Consider the following 9,027-nt stretch of genomic DNA (forward strand, 5'->3'; position numbering starts at 1 on the left):
CGAGTGCAAATGGAAATGGTAAGTAAGAAACTACGTGTAAAATTGCAGGTCATAGGCTGCCATGGCGTACGAACGCCTCAAAAGATGAAACTATCGTAGGTCAATTCCAATCTAAACGGCATCACCTATTACACCTATGGGAATTACCTTACATGATGGACACAATACTTTGTTATACTAGTAAGCAATAAAACAGAATGTACTTATCTCTTGATGCGTGAACCAAACTGATAATAGCCGCGTCGTGGAAAACCACTGACCTAAAAGACGATTCCGCGCTACCTCCCGGTGCAGTAGACAAATGTGGTCGCCCTCCAAGATAAGCACGGGGCCGGAGTTTATGTGCACTCACAAACCCGACTGGAACTCAGAATACTTGCCCAGAAAACAGAACGAAAAGATCATGTGTTTAGATAATTTTAGAGAAGAAAGAAGACTGATTGTGTTATGTGTTTTGGCTGAGAAAACCACCGAGTATTTATAGGCTGAATAGGAAAACGGGAAGCATAAAAGGTGGGAAGAATCTGGCTAAGAAAATGACTAGATTAATTTGGTCAGTCAACAACTGAGGCAAGAAACAAGGAATTAATCAGTCAGCTACAATTAAGGAATTAGTGACTTATTAATTCCCGCAACAGTCAGAAAATCCCAACAGCCAAAAACGGATACTTGGGGAATATTTTGTTTAACAAGGAAAAAGAAAATAAAATTTCTCCAAAAATATAATAAGGACCCACGCCGCGCATCGCATTCCCCAAGACCCCAAGTCCCGAGGCCCGATTCGACCTGGCTCGGCTCAGCGCGCGCACGTGTGCGTTTGTGGAGTAACACATACCTCCAACTCACTCAACTAAGTAGTGCTAAAGCACTACAATATAAAAACAAAGCAAAACCTTCCTCCCCAATCAATGTGGGACTTTTCCCCTTTCATTTGTTTTTTCTCTCTCTCTTATTTTTCCCCAACACTCTTGTTTTATATCAAGAACTTCCAACAATCCCCCACAGGTTCGAAGATATGAAAAGAAAGAAAGAAAAAATGAATTCTGGGCAAAAACAAAACAATTGCATAAGTGTCAATGTCTCGCGACTTGAATTAACACATAGTGGCCATCAAGCTATGATCCCTCACCTACCAAGTGACCTTCGTCTTGAACTCAATAGGGAGTTAGGGGCCCGTCACTTTGAGCCACACAATTGAACATGTATAATATTTTGAAATTCCGCGAATAAAGGTGACGCATTATACTGGCCATACGTCCAGCCTGGATGGTCATAGGTGCTCTAGAGTATAAGCCCATGAAATACTCATATGAAGCGGCCACACTTCCACACCTAAGTAGGTGAACTCCATCAAGTGTGAGCTACAACACACCTCCAAAAATATGGATATGGGTTCATTAAGAGCTGTATGCTCAACCTCCTTCTCATATGTATGTAAGCACAAAACAAACATCTAGAGATGGACAAATAAAATAAAAATGTGCTTCCGAATTATTACATAATGTTCCCCTTTGAACTCATAGTGAGTAGGAGTTCATTATTTCACAATTCATACAACGGGCTTTAATTAGCCCCATCTCTTCCGATGTTTCCAAAACTAGTTTTTTACATAGGCCTTTAGTTAACGAATCCGCAATGTTCTTTTCGGACATAACATAGTCCAGTGATATCACCCCTTCAGACAGCAAATTTCTGACGGCTTAATGCCTCAGACGGAAGTGTCTCTTCTTCCCGTTATAGGCATGGTTGTGTGCAATAGCAATAGCAGCTCGCGAATCACAATGAAGTGCAACTGAAGGAGCTGGCTTCCCCCACAGTGGAATGTCTGCAAGCATGTTCCTCAACCATTCTGTCTCATGACCTGCCAATTCAAGAGCAATAAACTCAGATTCCATAGTAGACACAGCAGTACAAGATTGCTTACAAGATTTCCAGGATACAGCTCCACCCCCAAGGGTGAAGACATAGCCACTAGTGGAGTTAACTTCATCATTATCTGATACCCAGTTGGCATCACAAAAACCCTCCAAAATTCCAAGAAATTTGGAGTAGTACAAACCCCAATCAATAGTACCCTTAAGGTACCTAAGCAACCTCCTTAGAGCAATCCAATGATCACTGCTTGGATTATGAGTGTACTTGCTCAACCTACTAACAGAATAACAATGTCAGGTCTAGTGTAGTTCATAAGAAACATAACACTACCAATAATTCTAGCATATTAAGACTGATTAATTGGAATACCATTATTTTTCTTTAGGTGGAAACTTTGGTCATAGGGAGTCTTAACTGGATCGACATTAAATGAGTCAAACTTTTTAAGAACTTTTTCAACATAGTGTGACTGATTAAGACAGATGCCATTTGGAGTCCTTTTGATTTTTACTCCCAAAATCACATCCGCCTCACCCATGTCTTTCATTTCAAAATTCGAACTCAAATACTGTTTTGTCTCATTTACACGATCCAAGTCAGTCCCACAAAGTAACATATCATCCACATAAAGACAAATAAGTACACAACCATGACTATATTGCTTAAAATAAACACAAGAGTCACCTTCATTAACATGAAAACCATTACCAGTCATAATCTTATCGAATTTGTCATGCCATTGCTTTGTAGCTTGTTTAATCCCATACAATAACTTGACTAACTTACAAACCTTTTCCTCTAGTCCTGGAACAACAAAACATTCAGGTTGGACCATGTAAATCTCCTCATCCAAGTCACCATTCAAAAATGCAGTTTTGACATCCATTTGATGAACAACAAGATCAAAAATGCAAGCAAGAGCAATTAAAGTTCTAATGGTTGCAATTTTAGTAACAGGGGAGTAAGTATCAAAATAATCAATGTCAAACTTTTGAGTAAAACCCCTTACCACTATCCTTGCCTTATACTTGTCTATGGATCCATCGGCCTTTAATTTTTTCCGAAAGATCCAATTACAAGTAATGGGCTTACAACCTCTAGGAAATTCAACCAATTCCCAAGTGTTATTATTGAGAATTGATTGTAATTCACTATCAATTGCTTCTTTCCAAAAAAACCAGCATCAACTGACTTCATTGCCTCATCATAGGTTCTTGGATCATCTTCCAAAACAAAAATATGCACAGAATCACCATCAATTAAGGAAGATTCAGATAAATAGGAAATAATAAAATCAGGACCAAAACTGTTTTCCTTTCTTGCCCTTTTGCTTCTCCTTGGCTCCAAAACAGAATCATCGTTAGTAATAGGAGCATTAGCAGTAGGTAAACTAACAGAACTACTAGCATGCAATTCACTATCATTAGAAGGAGACATTTTCAAAGAAAAATGTTCTCAAAGAACTTAGCATCTCTTGCTTCAATGATATGACCATTTACATAAGAGTTGTTAGCATCTTTAACAAAGAAACGATAAGCTGCACTTTGATAAGCATAGCCAATAAAAGTAGCATCAACAGTTTTGGGACCAATTTATCCCTCTTGAAACTAGGTATGCCTACTTTTGCTAGGCACCCCCACACTTTCAAGTATTTCAGGTTTGGCGCTCGACCTTTTCATATTTCGTATGGAGTCTTGTCAAGCTTCTTGTGAGGAACCCTGTTCAAAACATGACAAGCAGTTTGAATAGCCTCCCCCCACATGTTATTAGGAAGCCCAGAACTAATAAGCATAGAATTCATCATATTCTTTAAAGTTCTATTTTTCCTTTCAGCTATACCGTTTTGTTTGGGTGAATAGGGAGCCGTCGTCTCATGAACAATGCCAAGTTGCTCACGAAATGCCTTAAGAGTGTCAGGGCTGTACTCACCACCCCTGTCACTCCTAACCCTCTTGATCTTTTTGCCCAACTAGTTTTCTACCTCAGCTTTATATTTGAGGAACATTTCCTCAGCTTTGTCCTTAGACCTGAGAAGATAAACCATGCAAAAACGTGAACAATCATCAACAAAAGTAATATAATACTTTTTACCCCCTCTACTTTCGTGATTATTAAAATCACCTAAGTCTCTATGAATAAGTTCTAGTAGTTCAGTCTGTCTATCTACTAATTTAAATGGTTTCTTAGTAAATTTGGCTTTAACAAAAACTTGACATTTCGAAAAATCAGTGTTAGAAAAACTTGGAATCAAATTTAAGTGTTTAAGCCTTTTAACAGAACCAATATTAACGTGACCTAATCTAGCATGCCATAAATCAATAGACTCAGCAATATAAGCAGAAAAAGTACTAGCATTCTTATTCATAGTGTCAACTTTAACATCAAGAGTAAAAAGCCCCCCATTACAAAAACCCTTCCCCACAAATTCTCCATTGCGAGTAAGAACTAATCTATCAGAATCAAAGGAGAGCTTCAGTCCAGCATTTATGAGCAAACTACCAGAAATTAATGTACATTTCTGGAACATGCAAAACATTATTGAGAGTAAGCAATTTTCCAGAAGTGAGAGTGAGAACGATCTTCCCTTTGCCTTAGATAAAAGCAGAAGCTGAGTTGCCCATGAAGACAATTTCACCTTCAACCTTGTCATAGGTAGTGAACATGTCCTTGTTGGCGCAGATGTGCCTGGTAGCTCCAGTGTCAACAATCCACTCAGCAGCATTACTTGTAAAGTTAGCTTCTAAAACAACAGCAATAATAACGTCAGAATCCTCAATAAGATTTGCTTGACTTTGCCCATTCTTCTTCTTGACTCTGCAATCTTTAGCCTGTGACCAGTCAAACCACACTCATAACAGATTCCCTTAAACTTGTACTTCTAAATCTTCCCATTAGGCTTAAGGTTACTGTTTTTGGCTTTGGACTAGTTGTTTGATTTGGGTTCAACAAGGTTAGCTTTGGCAGAAGAAGAGGAAGGAAAAAACAGAAAGGGTTTTATCTTTGATACGGTTTTCCTCCTCAATTTTGAGGTGGGCAGCAAGTTCCGATCCTCTAAGGTTAGGTCTTTCTTTTTGTGCATGAGTTGGTTACGAAAATCCTTCCAAGAGGGAGGGAGTTTCTCAATCAGAACAATAGCAAGGGTAGTATCACAACTAGACAGACCTTCAGCAGCCATATTAATACAAACACTCTCATAAGCATGAATCTGATCAATAATAGGCTTATCATCATTAACATAAAAACTTAACCACTTACTAACACAATAACGTTTAGTACCAGCATCATCAGTTCCATGTTTTTTCTCTAAAGCATCCCAAATATCCTTAGCATGATAAAAACCCATATAAATATCCAACAGACTATTCGACATATAATGCAATAACAATGCCCTTACAGGTTCTATCATCCTTAGAAAACTTAATCTCAGATTCTGACAAATCATCTTTTATTAACAGGTTCAACAATAGCATCAAGAACATATGCAACATCAACCTGCTCCAAATAAAAATGCATCCTAATAGCCCAACGTTTATAATTCTTTCCATCAAGAGGTTCTAGTTTAGACATATCAGGAACAAGGAATTTGGAAGTCATAATCGTCTTTTAGATTGTTATACTAATAAGCAATAAAGCAGAAAGTACTTATCTCTTGATGCGTGAACCAAACTGACAATAGTTGTGTCGTGGAGAACCACTGACCTAAAAGACGATTCCGCGCTACCTCCCGGTGCAGTAGACAAATGCGGTCGCCCTCCAGGATAAGCACGACGCCGGAGTTTATATGCACTCTCAAACCCGACTGGAACTCAAAATACTTGCCCAGAAAACAGAACGAAAAGATCATGTGTTTAGATAATTTTAGAGAAGAGAGAAGACTGATTGTGTTGTGTGTTTTGGCTGAGAAAATCGCCAAGTATTTATAGGTTGAAGAGGAAAACGGGAAGCATAAAAGGTGGGAAGAATCTGGCTAAGAAAATGACCAGATTAATTTGGTCAGTCAACAACCAAGGCAAGTAACAAGGAATTAATTAGTCAGCTACAATTAAGGAATTAATGACTGATTAGTTCCCGCAACAATCAGAAAATCCCAACAGTCAAAAACGGATACTTGGGGAATATTTTGTTTAATAAGGAAAAAGGAAATAAAATTTCTCCAAAAAGATAACAAGGACCCACGCCCGCGCATCGCATTCCCCAAGTCCCGAGGCCCGAGCCCCACCCGCCCCGGCCCGGCTCCCCGCACGCGCGCGTGTGTGTGGAGTAACACATACCTCCAACTCACTCAACTAAGTAGTGCTAAAGCACTACAATATTAAAACAAGGCAAAACCTTCCTCCCCAATCAATGTGGGACTTTTCCCCTTTCATTTGTTTTTTTTCTCTCTCTCTTATTTTTCCCCAACACTCTTGTTTTATACCAAGAACTTCCAACATACTTATGGTAAAAACCTCAAATGCAGCTTACAACCATTTGATTATTTTACAATCAAATAATCCTATACTTGATTGTAAAATTATCCTATATTGGGTCACAACTTTATTTAACATTTACAATCCTATACATGCCAAATTCCAGGTTTGATTGTGGAGTGCCTTTGATTATGAGACTGTATGAATGTGAATGCAGAGAACTAAGGTAATGCTGCCTTCGCGCTACTCCGCTCACTAATTTAATTACTGCAAATGTAACTTCCTCTATTTCACTAAAATTACGACAATTAAAATATATTTTAAGAAGAAAATCAAAGTTCATCTTTATTATTGAGAAATTTTGTCAATCTAGTGACAATATTGTAAATAAATACATTTTTTTTTCATATTTATGAAAAAATGGAGGTTTTGCACATGAACAGTTTTTAAAAAAAAAATTAAAAAAAAAATCTTAAATAAAAACAAAGAAAAAAGTGCACTAATTAGAAAAAAAAAAATCAAGATTAAATTTGTCTGTATTCCATCTATACTAATATATTAAAAGACATTACTAATAAAGTCTACCACGCCACATCTCCTACTAAATCTTTCATTATGCCACTTCATCACTACTTAAGCGACCAAAATCATTATGCCACGTGATCCAATATTGGGTCCATGTAAAAAGAGGATGGTAAGGGGATTCGAACACCCAAAATCATTATGCCACGTGATCCAATATTGGGTCCATATAAAAAGATGATGGTAAGGGGATTCGAACATCCAATATTAGAGACTGCACCTGTAATTGATAAGGTGAAGCCGCTTATTGATGAGAGACAAGACATGACGTTGGCAGCCCCTTTCATTGGCGAGGAGGTCCATAAAGCACTTTTTCAAATGCACCCTACAAAGGCCCCCGAGCCCGATGGTATGTCTGCAATTTTTTTCAAAAATTTTGGGATATTGCAGGGGATGATGTAGTTGATAAAGTGTTAGATATTTTGAATAATAATGGGGACATAGGCTCTATAAATCAGACTCACATTATTTAAATTCCCAAAAAGAAAGAATGTGAGTCTCCTGTTGATTTTAGACCTATTAGTTTGTGTAATGTGTTGTATAAAATTGTTACAAAAGTGCTAGAAAACAGATTGAAAATTGTTCTTCCTCACATTATTCATGAGTCGCAGAGTGGATTTGTTCCGGGCCGGTTTATCACTGATAATGTATTAGTGGCCTATGAGTGTTTCCACTATCTCAGAAAGAAGAGGAAAGGAAAGAAAGGATATCTAGGCCTCAAGCTAGATATGAGCAAGGCTTATGACAGAGTTGAATGGAAATTTTTGCAAGAGATGATGTTGAAATTGGGTATTCCTAGCTCGTTTGTGAGTTTGGTGATGAACAGTGTGAGTACGGCCTCTTTTGATGTCCTAGTCAATAGACAACCATCGAGAATCTTCAAACCGACTCAGGGGATTAGACAAGGGGACCCTATCTCCCCTTTTCTATTTATCATGTGTGCGGAGAGCTTATCGACACTTTTGAGGGATGTGAAAGATCATAATTTCATTCACGGGGTGAAGATTGGTAGACATGTTAATCCGATTTCGCACCTTTTCTTTGCTGATGATAGCCTTCTTTTTGTGAGAGCGACGGAAGAAGAAGTTGATAGTGTTCTTGGGATTCTTTCTACCTATGAGATTGCTTCGGGTCAGAAATTGAATATGGATAAATTGGAGGTGTCCTTTAGCCAAAACATTGAGCAAGAACGGAAAAATACGCTTCAGATGAAGTTATCCTTTAAGGTTGTCGAAGGACATGACAAGTATCTTGGTCTTCCAACGTACATTGGGGGATCAAAGAAACAGATTTTTCAAAATATTCAAGACAGGATTTGGAAAAAACTCAAGGGGTGGAAAGAAAAATTCTTATATCTCAGGACGGAAAAGAAATTTTAATCAAGTCTATCGCTCAAGCTATTCCGACGTATGCAATGCAATTCAATGCTTCTTAATCCCGGCTAGCATTTTGGATGTGGTGGAAAAACTTTGTAGGCAATTTCTTTGGGGGCAAAAAAAGGAGAAGAAGAAAATTTGTTGGGTTGCGTGGGAGAAATTGTATGTTCCTAAGAGCCAAGGAGGGCTTGGTTTTAGGAATATGAAGAATTTCAACAAGGCACTATTGGCCAAGCAAGCCTGGAGAATTCTGTCACAAGAAGACTCACTTATGGCTAAGGTGCTAAAAGGAAAATATTTCCCTCATTCGACTTTTATGGAGGCTAAACTTAATCCAAACTCAAGCTACACTTGGAGGTCGATCCTTGGAGCACGTGATGTTTTAAAGAATGGTGTTAGAAAAAACATTGGAGATGGCAGCTCTATACACATATGGAGGGACCCCTGGGTTTCAACTCCATGAGTTTTCAGCTGTTTCGAGCCAAAGTGATGATGCTACTTGCCTTATGTATGTGCGTCAGCTCTGGAGTAATAGGTCTTGGGATGTGAGTGTGCTCAACGCCCTTTTCTCTGAGACAGAGATTAGTATGATTCGAAGTATCCCTATTCCTATGTTTGATAGCAAGGATTGTTGGATGTGGCATTATACAAAAGACGCAAATTTATCGGTAAAGAGTGCATATGATCTAATCATTGTGGAGCAAATGAACAATGTAGCATCTCCATCTGATGGGGCAATTTCCTTTGACAGGAATTTAGTCTGGAATGTCGAGGTTCCCCAAAAA

This window comes from Chenopodium album, chromosome 24 (assembly GCF_948465745.1).
Source record: "Chenopodium album chromosome 24, dcCheAlbu1.1, whole genome shotgun sequence".
Lineage (NCBI taxonomy): Eukaryota > Viridiplantae > Streptophyta > Magnoliopsida > Caryophyllales > Amaranthaceae > Chenopodium > Chenopodium album.